Source organism: Pan troglodytes, chromosome 12 (assembly GCF_028858775.2).
Source record: "Pan troglodytes isolate AG18354 chromosome 12, NHGRI_mPanTro3-v2.0_pri, whole genome shotgun sequence".
Classification (NCBI taxonomy): Eukaryota; Metazoa; Chordata; class Mammalia; order Primates; family Hominidae; genus Pan; species Pan troglodytes.
In genome coordinates this window covers 105,315,655-105,330,942 of record NC_072410.2, presented here as the reverse complement: position 1 = coordinate 105,330,942, position 15,288 = coordinate 105,315,655, and the positions used below count along the sequence as shown (strand labels likewise).

Below are 15,288 nucleotides of genomic sequence, written 5' to 3'. Positions count from 1 at the left end.
CTTGGCTCAGGGTACACAGGGCAAGAAGCCTCGGATCCCAGCTCCCTTTAACACACATTTTTTCAACGCCGTTCTGGACCGAGACTGTCCGGGGCACTGGGTGCTGGAGGACCCGGCTCCCAGTACTCCTAGCAGGAGACCCTCGGATGAAATGGCCCATGACAAAGTGACCACCATAACCGTTCCTTCAGTAAGCCAGGTAGACGTGCTCACAGCTTGCTGGGAAGTCTTCTTTCGGAGATTTCTGCAGTTTTCTCCTTCACCTTACAGCCTAACAAAGGGTGGGCCGGGGGTCGGCTAGGACAGAAAGCAGCGGGAAAAGCAGCTCCACGTGTTCCATCTCTGGCCTCGGCCTTCAGCCCCCAGGTTCGGTAACCACTGGGCGTGGCGAGCCCGGGTAACCCGCAGTCCCTCGCGCCCGTCCAGGTGCGGGTTGCTCCGGTAGCCGGACTCCCTTTTCCTATATACTTTCCTTTTGAGCTTTTGCTAAAATCTGGAGACGTGGAATCCACCCGCGGAAACTCCGAGCCCCTCCGACTGAGCATGCGCCATCGCCAGGCGGCTTTTGGTCACAGGCTCCCGAGTTCTCCTAGCTGGGGCTGCGGAGCTGGGGGGAGGGAAGAGAGGAAAGGGGAGGGGGTGCCTGGAGAGGCGGAGGCTCGCGCGCCTGCGCATCCAGCTCCAGGGACCCTAGGTTTTCTATGGGATTCCCAATCTGCAGCAGAGATTTACCCGAGCGTGTTGCGGCAGCGGCTGGGCTTGCAAGGCGCGATCCAAGAGGGATTTAAGCAGCCCAGAGCTCCAGAGAAAAAGAGAGCGAGAGAGAACCACACACAGAGACGGCTTAAGCGTTTACCCGAATTAAATATATATTTTTAAAAAGAACTGTTGAGTTTTATCATTTTCGTTAAGTGACCGTGCGCAGCGCTGTAACTGTAAGTGGAAAATACAATCTTCGTTGCATTTCTGCATGTGTAGTGCAACCGTCAGAGAGATGCTTTGGCTATTGTCACATACTTTGCTTTGCATAGATGCGTCTAAATGCATGGGGACAATTTCCTTGCTTAATGCTGGCGATCTGAATGTGCTCTTAGTCCATGGGGGATCTTTTGGAATATTGGGGGTGGGGGAAGGGGGAGTGTTTTTATGCGGCGTGTTTGGGGGATTGTCTTAGACTAGATTTAAGACAGGTGAAACTGAGATGCTTTCTTAGTTTGTCTTAGACAGATTTAAGTAGCTAATTGACCGATTGTGAAGTTTTCCGGTTGCTGATAAAACTATTGAGCGGGTGCAGTCGAGTAGCAACCTGTCATCCGTGGGATTGGTGCACCATTTTTCTCACCGTGGAAGGGCAGCAAAGGTGTTTGCTAAGTAAAACTGAGTGGATGAGATTGGTATGGAAATCATGGTTGATCTCTGAGCGGGATGTTAGTGTTTAAGGTCCACGGAGTCAGGCGCAAAATGAGCACATTTCTCTCAGTATTCAGAAATGAGTAGATAATTTTTTCGTCTTTGATTTTTGTCACAATGGTGAATGGGCAGAAAAGGGAAAGATGCTCTACTGCACTGTCGATTTTGAACGGAGTCACAGGCTCGGTCGCTGAATGGGGACTGTCAGACCCAAACTAGTTACGTGCCTTTGCATTCCGTGTTCGCCATCCGGAATCTGGGGTTAAAAAATGTAAATCAAGGTGTGTTACATTTGGTAGTATTTCTTTAAAGGATAAAAGGTCGTTTTGTGTTTTGAGTTAAAATGGGTTGTTCCTTGCCCAGAAACTGGAAGAAGGGTCTTTGCAAGGTCAAACCCCGGGTGGAAATCAGAATGATGAATACCCTCAGGGGTACAAGAATGTGTACGTGGAAGGAGCGAGGAGAGGCTGATGCTCCCTGCATGGTGGAAATGATGAGTGCTCAGCATTGCCTGATCAGTGCCCTGTGAGATGCCAGAGTGGGAATCCATTTTTCTAGAGTTGCCCTCCTGTCCGTATTTTGGAAACTAAAATAAAATAGAATTGTTGGTGGTTGTGGAGAACACTAAGTACATACTATTTGTGTATCACTTTCCAGTTGAAGGCAAGAGAAGCTGGGGAGTTTTATTTCTACATATTAATATTTATTTTAATTTCTAAAGGAATTTCAGGTTGAGACAAATTTAAAATGAAACTCTTGTGAAAACACATTTTACCCCCACTACCATTTAAACTGCCTACGTGTGTTTGTGTGTGTGTGGTGGGGGGGAGTAGGGGGTGATCCTACATCATTGAACAACTTACTTTTGAATGCACTCTCATTAAGCCTTGGGTGTTTAATAACCCCAGAAAATGCTGCACTGAAGCAGGTTGGCAGAATGGGCATGAGGCAGAAAGATGAGAAAAAAGCATGGCTAGTGCGTGCTGGATTTCCACGAAATAAGCAAATCCAATTTTGGGGATGAAATGAAATAAATTTTCCCTCAAATCGGGTGTGGGGGCCATCAAATAGGGCTCTTTGGCCCTTTGATCAGTCCAACCATTTGGAACCCCTCAAAGGAATTTATAATTTATTTAAATGGATGAAATTTGTAATTGAAAATTCGAGAAGAACCTCTCATTGGAAATCCACAGTATAAATCATACTGCCTTGTCTATTCCTTCTTTCCTTACTCCAGGGCAGAAGGACTAATCATTTGTCATAATTGAGCCATACTCCCTGTCATCATTGAGCATTGGCATCAGTTCGATGAATGGTGCAGGTGTTGGCACTGCATTGATAAAGAGGGGTGGTAGAGGAAAAAGGGGGGAATTAGGTATCAAAACTGATAAATGCTTGGTCTTGGAGTCCCTGGCTCATAGGTTGACAGAGAGGATCAAGTTAGGCAGAGACCCTGTAAGGTATCTAGTCCAAACCCCTTGCTTTGTAGATGAGGAAACTGAGGCCCAGAACCATGGATGTAGAGAAAAGTCAATTAACTTCTAGTCTATGGAATAAACAATTAAAAAGTAATGTTGGGTGGAAATGTTTCCTTCTCTCTTTCATTTTCAGCAGTCTCAGTGACATTGCTGCAGACTTCAAATAAATAACTGTCTGCTCTCCAGCACATCTTTTGAAATTGTCTCTAGGGGTCCCTTTTATACCACCTCATTTCTCTTCCTTGCCTCTCTTTGTCTTGTAAGGTCTCTTTCTCTCTCTTTTTTATTGCCCCTCACCTCTAATATCCCCACCTCTTTGGATGTTTAGTCTGGTTTTTCTGGCCTCCTCTGCATCTCAGACAATTTCTTTGGAATCCTTGGCGTTTGCCGGGAGCACTAGCGTATCAGAATCTGCAGTTCCTGTTTGAGAACTGCCCAGGGCCCATTTCCATCTTTCCCTGCTGTGTTCCCCAAAATCCTTCAGGGAATCCAGCCTTCAAAGACACTGCAGTTACATTCTCACTTTTCTCCCCATCTGTCCTCCTCCAAAACCACTGCAGCTGCAGAGATTAGGACTTCGTGGAGTGAGGAAGCTGCAGGGTTTCCAGAGTGGACTTTGCCAGCTCACCTCTGGCTCCTAGGAGGCAGAACCCAAATTAGAGATGCCTGTCTCCAGCCTTCCTGGAAATCCTCCAGATAAAGCCACCTGCAGAGAAGGGAAAGGGAAGGGACAGAAAGACCGAAGAAGGCTTGACTGGTTTAACCTGAAGTTGTGCTATAGAGGAGAGTAGTGCAGCTTTTTCATCCTTTAAAGCTTTTAAAGCATTTGCATAGCTTTTCCTCAGGCAGATCTTTTGTTTTATTCTTTCGCAGTTTCTGCTCTCATCTTGCTGGATGAGGGCTGCAAAGCAGACAAGGTGACCCGCCTAACTGGCCTTCCCACCTTCCTCCTGTTTTTTCTCCTTTTTTTCCTCTTTTGCTTTCTCCATTTCTTCCTCATTTTCTCCCTTTCTTCCATAAAAATTCTCTGAGTGCCTATACAATAACATTCTACGCCTCCTAAATATAGTCTGGGCCTTCCTGTTTCTTCTTCAAAAATGTAATCTCCCAGGCACTCAGAAAGATACTCACAACTACCACAAATGGGGAAATGCTAAGGATTCTTACGTGAAAAAAGCTGAGGCATTAGGAAAGGAGGAGCTTGATGATTGGAATGCAAGGCCAGAGGAAGTCCCACTTGGGATCTCTTTCTCATTTCACAGAGTAGGTAACTACTCTTGGAAGTTGTTGAAGCTTTTAAGAAGCAAAGTGGTGAGTTTCTCAACACCTTTACCAATTAACAATTTAATTTAACCCCTCCTCTGTTGGTAAATCTTTACTGAATTGGGATGAGCTCTGTCTTGGATAGAGTCCTGTTTCTAACAAATGCTCTCGGGTTAGTTAGATGTTACCTGATCTTGCTGATATACCCATTCATATACCCTTGCAGAATACCCATTCCAGGGTATTCTGAACACCAGATAGCCTTTGCAGAGATGCGGAGATTTGTAGTTGCTAAGTGCCCCGCTTTGGTTTACTACACTGTGAATCACCTCCCGATTACATGTGAGTCACATGTGATAGGATTACAGCATCAGGAATATTGTCTTGGGCAAGCTATAGATTTTCTATTTGGGTTGCATGTAGTTATGAATTCCAAACATTGTGGAGAAGCTCCCTAGGGAGTTTCACAGAATAACAATTCAGCATCAGTATCAAACATATGGTTTCCTAATTGATAACAGCAATATATTTTCACTGTTCTCAAGGTCTTTTTCTTTGTTTTGAGTGATTTCTATGCTCCTAAAATTAGTGATTATTTAGGAAAATAGGAAGGCTCTCTTCACAGAAATGATCACATTTAATTAATCTAAACTGACAATGTCCATCTTCATTATGCATAGTGAATATAAACATTAATTTTCCTAAAGTATCAAATGGTACAGAGATATATTAAAGAATGATTGATAGTTTTACTATCCCAATGGTTAATTCATATGACTAATACAACATATGAGCTGGACAAGATCCATATAAGTCACCTAATCCATCCCTCCAATCCATTTTTAAAATAGTATCTTCAGGAAATTTTTTTATCTTAAAGACACCCCTACAATATGAATTCATTGTCTGGAAAAGCAATGATTTTAATGACCTTTTAAAATATTTCCACAATATCTGTACAATGTCTTTTATAGTGGAAACTCACTATTTGTCAATTAAATATTTGTTCTAATAAGAATCAGTTGCATGTACCTTGTTAATTATATCAAAAATTAAATTTCTACTGAAACCATGTGCACAATTAACATTTCTTTAAGTATCTTTGTTAGTAACGAAAAAAACTAGATTAAAAATTATTTTATACTTGAATGACAGAGAGAGACCCTATCTCAAAAAAATTATTTTATGATTTATTTTTTGTAAAGATATTAAAGCATTATATTAATACCTCTAAGAGTGCTTTAAAATCTATTTACATGTTTATCCTTTTTGTCTCTTAATAAGTAAAAAGATAAAGTATTTTTACCTATTTACAAGAATAAGAATATTGATAAGTAAAAGAGGGAATATAAATCTAGACTGTGGTAGCTATGTGCTCCACTTAGATCTTGCTCTCTTGAGCTATGGAATTATTTTAACATGTTCACCCTGTGAGGGGACCACAGCATTGCATTTCTCATTTACAGTTTGTTTCTAAAGGTAACTTATGCACTCTTAAGTGAATCAAAATAGTTTGCGTTGCTCCCAGCTTAAATCATTGAGAACTTTTACTAATGGAAGGGTCTTGGGGATGCTTTAGAAACTATTTAATGAATGAAACAGAAATGGAATAGTAAATTACTGAGGAATCTTCAAAGAGGTTTGACACTTTAATCATAAGGTGCCTGTGAATATGTTCAAGAGCTGTTCTATACCCCTATCAGCTAACTTAAAGTATGCAGATTGGGTAATTTTCACAATTCTTACACTTTCTCTGGATTTCTCCACCTCTTTACTTTATTTACTGCAGTCCTAACACAGACGACCTGCTGTGTAACCATCAATTGTTTATTCTTTTTTTTAATGCATGGTAATTCCAAGGACTTACTGGATTATTTCCAGGTGAGCATTCTATTTCCTTTTGTTCTAAATTACAATTAAGACTTGGAGTACTCTCATTGACCAAGTGGTCTTCAAGCTCAATGTACCTAATACAATAATTACTGAACTTTTTGTAGAAAGTAGATCTCTTTTACTTAAAAAAGATTTTATTTTTATGAGGCATTGCTTATAAAAGGCAAAGTGTTAACAAATCAGTTAAATTTATCTGCAATTATTATCGATGCATAGAATGAATCCTATTCATTGTTGCCCATATAATACTTTTCTGAAAATAGAAATCTCTCACTTTTTAAGTATACTTTTTCCTCCTTTTTTTGGATTTTGTTTATTATTTCTTAGGCTCTGAAAGACTATGAACTTTTGAGGAGCTTTATGTAAATAGTTTTTTGTTTTTTTTGGCAAATCATTAACATGTTAAATGTACTTTGAAACCTGGGTGAATTTTTTCTAATGTAAATCAACAGATCCTAATATTTCTGTTATCTTATATTTTAGAATCTTTTTGCAGTTCAAGAGTTCTTGAAATAGTAAACGCTGGTGTTACAGGAGACTAGTGTTTTATATTTTGCATTGGTTTTAGTAATTTGTGATTGGCGTGTTTATTTCTGATTTCTTGAAGTCCAATTTTAAATTTTGAGTAAAATGTCCCGTTGGAGACCCATCAAGCATTATTAATAAAGTTGAAATGCTTATTAATATAATATTTTGCTTTTAATGTATCAAGTAGTGCTGCACAAGGCTCACTTTCAATTAGCAAGTTCTGTTTGCTGAAATTCTTGGCATTTGATGTTACGAGTTAATGGAAGACTATCAATTTTGTTAATTCCAGAAGTTCAAGAGTTTCTGTAACTTTATATAAAGTGCTTGATGTTTTTTGCTTTCTTGTTCTTATGAAAAATTTTATGAAAAATGAAAGGAAATTGTGAAGTAAACTTAAATCCTATGTATAAAATTGTTATTCTTTTAAATGATTATAAAGGTATTCATTCTTCAGAGTGAGATGAAAACCACTAAACTGTTAGTCTTTCCTCATTTTTAGTTTGTGAATGGGAAACTTCTAACCATGATTTCAGTTGGCTCAGAGAAAATTATGAGAGGAAGTATAAAGTTCTTCAGCTAGGTATATTAATACTTAGACAAAAATTCCCAGGGCCATAGTTTATTAGTTCTGTGACCTTGAATAAATTGTTTAAACTCTCAGCCTCAGTTTCTAATAGTAATTCACAGGATTCTTGAACAGAAAATAGAAGATTATATATGTAAAGAATATAATGGCTTATTATTGAAAATGTACAATAAATAATAGTTATCCTTATCATTAGCATCACTTTAATCAGAAATCAATAGCTCATAAACCACTTTGGTCACTGAGTTGAAGCAATCTCCATTCATTGCAGAACTTCTAAATAAGGAATCAAATAGTGAACAGTTTACGGTGCTTACCCTACCTTATAAAACTTAGATTTATTGAGAAAGTGTGCCAAGCTCTGTGTAGTCACTGCAGAACAAAATTAAGTAAGATACAATCCCAGCCTTCAAGAATTTATGCCTAATGGAGAAGACAGATAAATGCAATTTTAAGTCAAGTGAAATGAAAAGGTGGTATGGATGCACAGAATTATTTCAGAATGAAATAAATCCCTGCACTAAGACTTCAGATTTTCTCTTATTCCTTCTTTAAATGCATCCCCTTTCCATTATGCCTTTACTTTATCATCATCACCCTACTATATAATGCCAGCATATAATTGAGTCCAGAATATGGAAGTGAAAGGAAATTTTTGAGTTTATTTCCTTATTGGATATATTTTATTATCTATGAATTACTGTTCAGTGTAGCTAAATAACACGTTTCCCTTCTCCCCCAACCTGCACTCACAGTTGATTACTGAACTTCAATAAAAAACGTTTCAGGAGCTCCGCTTTTTTGGTTAAATATTACACTGTGATACTTCTATCTTTTAATACTTTCCCAAAACAGGATTTCTATCTGATACTCTCCCCACACCTCCTCTATTTTTCCAACCCATTTCGTGACTAATCATTCAATGTGTGTCTGTGGGAAGAGTCTCCTATGAGCTACTCTTTCATTCTTTTCTCCCAGGCTTTTACAATAAAGAAAAGATACCTTCCAACTGCTCTTTCCTACTGAACCAAAAACAATGTTTCTAGCCCCTCTCCACATTTCCCCCACCCCCACACACATCAAATCCAAAGTGACCTTATTGTTTTTAACTCCTCAAAGAGCATTTTCAATTTCCTTCAGGTTTTCCCCCCTTCTTCCTCTATTTCCTGCCCAATTTCCTAGGAAATTTCAGGCATATTTCTAATCTGTAGATAAAAAAGGACATCTTTTTCTCTTTTTGAAGTCTACAAAACTTGCACCTAAATTCTGAGGTTTCTTTGTATAATAGGACAACTCCTGGATGATTCATAGAATTGAGTAGGGTTATTGTTCTAATTAATCTTTTGAGTTTATTTTCTCACTGGTGAAAATAGGGATAATGTAGTTATCTTATATGAATGTTGAAGTCCTAATATAGTGATGTGTATATAGCACCTGAAAGAACTTGGAATATAAATAATTCCTTCTCCCCCTGAACACCCCAATCTTCTCTCCTGCCCACATCTTATCTTTTCTGACCACCTTCTCAGTCTACATTTCACCATTTCTCCTTGGCTAGTGTTCTAGGTGTCCTGCTGCATTTTTTCCAAGTATATCTTCCTAATTGGCTCATAGTTAAATAATAGGTAACATAACACATATCCCAGGTAGCATGGTGAGCGCAGTCCTAGAAAGCGTGTGCTAACTGAATCAATGCCCTAGCTTAGGCCTGTGTTCCTGCATCTGTTTAGAAAACCTCTTTCATTTGTTTAAGACATGTCTTCTGCTAAACTTTTCAGAGCCTCTAGTGACTAATGTTCAGTTGATGAACAGTCCTCCCCCACTCCAGTGATTCTGTGGTGCTCTTCATAAATAATGTCAGAGGACATCTGACAGTGCTTAATTATCTTCTGATTTTTATCCTCTTTTTTCCATTACCTTTTCCCCCAAGGTGCCCTGAGCACCTGTTAAACACTCCAGGAGACGCCTATGCCTCAACTCTTATGCAGGATCTGGTGATATCACTTGCATATCTTTTGTTTATCAAATAAATGGTTCTCAAATAACACCAAATAAATGGCAGAAGAGGGAGGCCATACACACAACACATGTTGCAGAACATGTTCAGATCAGGTTTAGCCTATCAGAACCTTCATTTGCTGAGTGTTTGTAGAAGTGTGCACTAATGCAGATTGACCAAGTGCAGAGAATGGTACTCAAGGTAGGGCTGAGGTAGAGATGCACATACATCCAGATAGATAGATACATACATACACACATACATGATATATACACAGTATGTTCAATGTACTGTAATAGATTGTTTTGTATAGTTTTAAGCAAAATATTTAAGAGTAATAGCTTTATAACAAATCATTACTTACAAGAGAGCATTAAAAAGGAAGGCCTATTGAAATTTCTTCATTCTAGATCAAGTGCATAATTGAAAGGGAGGATGGTTTAAATTTGGTGGTAAGAATACCTATCAGCGTTTTGGAAATATATCTTTACAGAAACAAAGAGTTTTTTGAAACACTTCTTTGGGGAAAAATGCTTACTAAATCCCGTTCTTCGATATTCCCAGTGCTCATTTTCATGTTAATAATAAGTCTGAGTGGTCCTGTGGTAAAGACCACTGAATCTGTTTAGCTTTGATTAATTGTATATTTCCAAACCTGTTTGTACAGGAAACTTATGTGAAAATATACTTATCAACATTTCATTGTTGTTCTGAAGAACTCAGTTAGAAAAACTGCTTTAGAAAGACAAAAGCTGAACTATGTAATAGAAAGTACACAAACTTAGTAGTCATTAAATGTGTGTTTTAGGCATCACACCTGTGCTTTAGGCATCATAGTGTGTAGCTGTGGAAGACTTACTTAACTTCTCTGAGTTTTAGTTTCCTCATGTGAGAATAACTATGATATTACCTACCCTTTGTAGTTACGAGATATTGTGAGCATACTTCACAGACTGCATAATAGCATGTGACAATAAAAAATTTATTGTTCATATCATTCAACTTTAGAATTTTAGATTTTAAAAAGGTGATTTATAATCAAATTATTGATCTTCTGCAAATTATTATATTATGGTTATATCTGCTAAAATATGTCCCCTGTCTTCTCCCCACCCCTACTCTAGGTCCTGGGAAAGAATGATAGATCTATGATAACTAGGTCTTCACAGTTAAATTGAAAAAATGATTTTGAAGTAAAATAATCTGGAAGGAAAAGCCTAAATTATGGAAGGTTTGAGACACATCTGTGTCGTTTAAATTTGCCTCTGGATTTCTCATGCTCTGGTTGTAGAACTTGAGCCCACAGCCATTTCTCAGTGGTGTGAGCATGTCTTGGCTTCCAAAGAGACCCTTGTGGAAACAAAAGCAACCACAGTCAAGCTCACGTGTTTGCTCTAGCAAAGAAGCTTTGGAAATAAGATTTTCATCCTACTGGGGTTAAGAGAAGCCCATGAGAGTAACTGGGACTTCCCTTCCAGGAATCAACATGCATATACAGACCCAAATAATGTGAGTAAGGACAGTAAGACCAACAGGAGAAACTAAAGAGACCCACATATGCATGCAAACACAGGTACTCTGTCTTGGATAAGCTCTTGAACTCATGAACAGAGATGAGTTCTCTTCAAGGACTATGGAAATCACTTTGCAAGAGCTGTTCTGATTATGAAAATCTGAACCTTACTTAGATATCCTAACCCAGTCATCCTAAGGGAATGCAACAAAAAGTTACTTCTCAGTCCTCTTAGCACATCTGAACACATAATCACTGTATACATGCCAACTCTCACATAAAACTGGAAATTTCTTGAGGGAAGAAATCATGTCTGATACATGTCTAAGTCCCCTTTGGAGAGCTGTACCACTGAGGCCAGCAGAATAGGTGGAGCAGTAAGTCCACTGTGCATTGACCCATCAATAAATTGTGGAGTTTGGAACTTCCCAGTCAGGAGTTGTTAAAGAGTCCTCACACACCCCAGGATAATGGCAAAGCATTCGGGCATCTGACTCACAGAGTGCCAGATTACACAGGCACCAGTCAAATAAGACCTTGTCCATTTCCTATATAGTCCCCTTCTCTGCCCCCTCCCTAGAAGCAGCAGAGCAAGTAATACAAGAGGGAAGCCAGCAGGACAAAAGAACGTATTACCCCCTCTCCCCACTGCTAGATTGAAATCCTAGTTAAGGAAAGACTGAATTGGTATAGTGGAAATTTATATTTAAATTAGACTAAACTTTTTAATATCTAGAAACAACCACTTTTCTGGTACCTACAAGTGACAGAAAAAATATAAATCAGCCCAAGATATCATCTTGGGATGGGGAAGGGAGGCATGATAGAGCATGTTTGCAGCAGTGATGAGAGAATAATGTAGCCAATACTTTGATAAAGTGGCTATACAAGGAATAATAAAAAATGGCATATGATTCATTCTTAAAACAAGAGGCCTTGGCCAGAATTGCTGGTATGGGTATTAGAAGAAATCCATGAGAACTGGAAGAGGACAGGGGAAAGTGATCTAGATCCAAGTCACCAATGGCATAGGAGAAACTGGGAAAGCTGACATTCTTCCAAAGAGGTGCTCAGTAGAAGACCATGTACTTAGAAGGCTTACCTATATCATTCATCTTTGGCTGTTAGCCAAAATTGAATTAATCTGAATATTGAAAGTTATCTCTAGGCTAGGTCTCAAGAGCAAGTAAATGAAAGCAGAAATCATTTATGCCTTCTAATAATAATAGCTAGCAATTTTGTTAAAAAAAAAAAAAAAAGGCCAGGCGCGGTGGCTCACCCCTGTAATCCCAGCACTTTGGGAGGCCGAGGCGGGTGGATCACGAGGTCAGGAGATCGAGACCATCCTGGCTAACACGGTGAAACCCCGTCTCTCCTAAAAAATACAAAAAAATTAGCAGGGCGTGGTGGCGGGTGCCTGTAGTCCCAGCTACTCGGGAGGCTGAGGCAGGAGAATGGTGTGAACCCGGGAGGCGGAGCTTGCAGTGAGTCGAGATTGTGCCACTGCACTCCAGCCTGGGCGACAGAGCGAGATTCCATCTCAAAAAAAAAAAAAAAAAAAAAAAACTTAGCACGTACAATGCTCTGTGTTGGATACTTACACGCGTTACTTCATTACTTACAGCTTTTTGACGTAAGTGTCTGCAAGGTAAGCTTCATTTTATGACTGAGAAATTGTGTCTCTGAGATGAAAGTAATTTGCCCAAGGTCACATAGATATTAAGTGATAAATGTGTTGTTCAAACCCAAAACCCTCTTGTTCTACCAAACTACAACCAATCTACACACGTCTTTTTATTTTTTAATTTTTTTATTAGGGAAAGCGTACATATTTGGAGAGAATAATATAATAAGCCCCCATGTACCCATCACCCAATGTTAATCAGTATTAAGTCCACTTTGTTTCACTGCCGTCCCCATCCTTCCTCTCTCTAATGGGTTAATTTGAACGAATTAAGACATATCATTTTGTGTGTAATAGTTTACATATATCCACAATAGTATTAGCACAGCAAAAAAAATCACTTAATATCATCAAATATAAAGCCAGTGTTCAAATCTCCTAAGTATTTTTTTTAATCTCCTAAGTATTTTTATAGTTTATTTGAATCAGGGTGCCAATTAAGTCTATACATCCCAGTTGTTGAAAAGATAGCACCCTGTTTATATGAGACATGACTGCATCTCACTGGAGAGAAGTATATTGTGGATTAAAGAGATGTGGCTTTAAACTAAAGATAGGCCTTATCACTCTGAACAAGTCTAAATTTTGGAAAATGAAAATTGTACTCCTGAGATTAATTGTAAGGATAAACATAATGTCTTTGAAAGTGCTTAGAACAGTCTCTCGCATATACAAGATCTTCAGTGAATGTTAAGTTTCCTATAAAAAGAGGGGGAGGGGGAAAGAGAGAAAGAGAGAACAAGAGGGAGGGAGGAAAGAAAAAGGAAAAATGGAATAGTAGGCCAAAAAGCGTGGCCTTCTTATTAAGAGGAAACTTCTTGAAGTGCTTTGGCAACTGATCTTTTGAGAGCACTCCCATTTTGTTCCTGGATGGATATTTGACCATAGTTGTGCCAAAGTAGCTAATGACTAATGGCTCTGAATCTTCCCCACTGACATGTTTATAGTTCTGCTGTTTCCCATATGAAAAGGCAGAAAATCTGTAACTTCGAAATTATCTCAAATTCAGAAAAATGACAGTATTATAAAATATCTTTAACTTCATACCGATTAAAACTAATAGAAAAAATTAAAATATGGCATACATTGTATTAGCAGTGATTGCCGTTATGTTACAGAGGTAACATAGTTTTAAAAAACAAATAAGGGCAATTAATTTGATTCAGATTTGAGTTTGCTTTGTTTTCATATGAACTTGAGCAAGTTACTTCACTCCTCAAAGTCTGGTTCTTAGGGTGTAAAAGGGAAGTTTTGAAAAAAAAATCTAAATATCAGACATCAGCAACATGGGAAAATGGAAAAATAATATGTCAGAACCAAATTTGAATTCTAATTCCACTACTTAATGTCTTCTTGGCCTTAGCCAAATAATTTAATCTCTTTGAGCCCCAGTCTTATTTGTTAAATGCAAATTATAACGTATCTCATGAAATTGTTGTGAGGACTAGAAATAATATCCATTAAATGCTTAGCGGAACCCTCTCTTTTATTTGAAACTCATTGGTAGTTATTATTAGTTTGTTTTTAATAAAGAAGTAGTAGTATTTGCTGTCCTCAATTCAAGAGCTCTTAATTTAAATTGAGAAGTTAAATAAATTCATAATAAAGAAGTAGGGAACTGAGCATAGCCAACAGACCATCTTTTGCACTGGGTAGATCTAAAACCATGTATGAAGTTAATGGACACTTTATGTAGAACAATGGGTAGATGAATTCAACACACAGTATTTATAAGGGCTCATAATGCAATGACAGTATACTGCTTATGACTACTTATTTAGAGAATGTAAAGTGAGCAGCTTCTACGTTATCTGAGAATCACCTCCTCAAATGCCAACTGGAGGTTGCTGGTAAGGAGTACCCAAATCTTCATAATAGGTCTATAAGTTTATACATCTGTAAATGGAAACTCACTGAGAGGTGAATAATAGAGGGAAGGCTAAAAATCTACACAGTATTCCAGCTATCTTCTCTGGATTGTGATTATTGGTTCCTATGGTAGATAATTAGGAATAAAGTCATTTCTTTGAATTTGTTTCTAGCTTGGATACCACCGATTGTTATCATGGTGACTGAGATCACCTCATTGTAACAGTGAGAATATTCATTTTGTCATTGTCTAGGATTAGATAGAAGTACAGAATTCTTTTTTTTTATAATTAAATGAAGAAGACATTACTTTTTCTTTCAGAACACTTTTTTTTCTAGTTTTATAAACTCATTTAACAAAACTCTAACAACCAGAACTAAAGAGGGCTGCGATTGACATTCCAGGTAATTCATTAATCAGATACCTGGTCCTTCAAGTCACTACTCTATATAACAGCTCTTAAGTGAGCCTCAGTGAGGGTTGGGAATTTGCCTTTTTCAAGTAAAAAGAGTAATATTCGTTCATTGTGAAAATTTGGAAAACAAAACAGAAAAAAGAATAAAAATCACCTGCAATCTATTACTAAGTTATATTTTCCTCCATTTTCAATATTGTTTTCTAATAGAGACTGCTCATTTCTTTAAAATTTATATTCTACATTTTTAATAACATTATAGCAGAAACATGATCTTTTCAATTAAAATTCTTTGCAAATGTATATTTTAAATACTTGGATTACACTCCATCGTATATATGAACAAGGTTTAGCTCACTGTTCTCTTATTGTTTTACATTTTAACTTTTAAAATACCACTTAAAGGAAAATCTTTGTGCACATAACTCTGACTACAGGCTGCATAGTGTCCTCAGCATAGATTTCTGCCCATCTCTGGCAGAGTGTGAAATTTGAATGTAAGTTTGCTGCTTTTTATGGCAGAGGCTTGGGCCCTAGAAAGTAGTAGGCCTGAGAGGTCATAACACTTAGAAGATTGAGGAAAATTCACCTAAACTAGTTACTAATTCTCAGGGCCAGCATTATGAGCAGATGGCTGCATTCCTTTCCG

At 38.0% G+C, this 15,288-nt stretch overlaps 1 protein-coding gene across 4 annotated transcripts in view; it reads left to right on the top strand.

The window, feature by feature from the left end:
* Positions 1-15,288, top strand: part of VSNL1 (visinin like 1) — a 137,560-nt gene that overhangs the window by 21,347 nt on the left and 100,925 nt on the right. The window contains exons 1-2 of one of the 4 annotated variants that reach the window (XM_009442038.5): positions 710-935; positions 6,012-6,032. The exons of 2 other annotated variants lie outside the window; for them this stretch is intronic. The gene's annotated coding sequence lies outside the window, so the exon portion shown is untranslated. Of the gene's footprint in view, positions 1-692; positions 936-6,011; positions 6,033-15,288 lie in introns of those variants that run through there. One more of the 4 variants, XM_001135557.8, reaches the window with a different exon arrangement.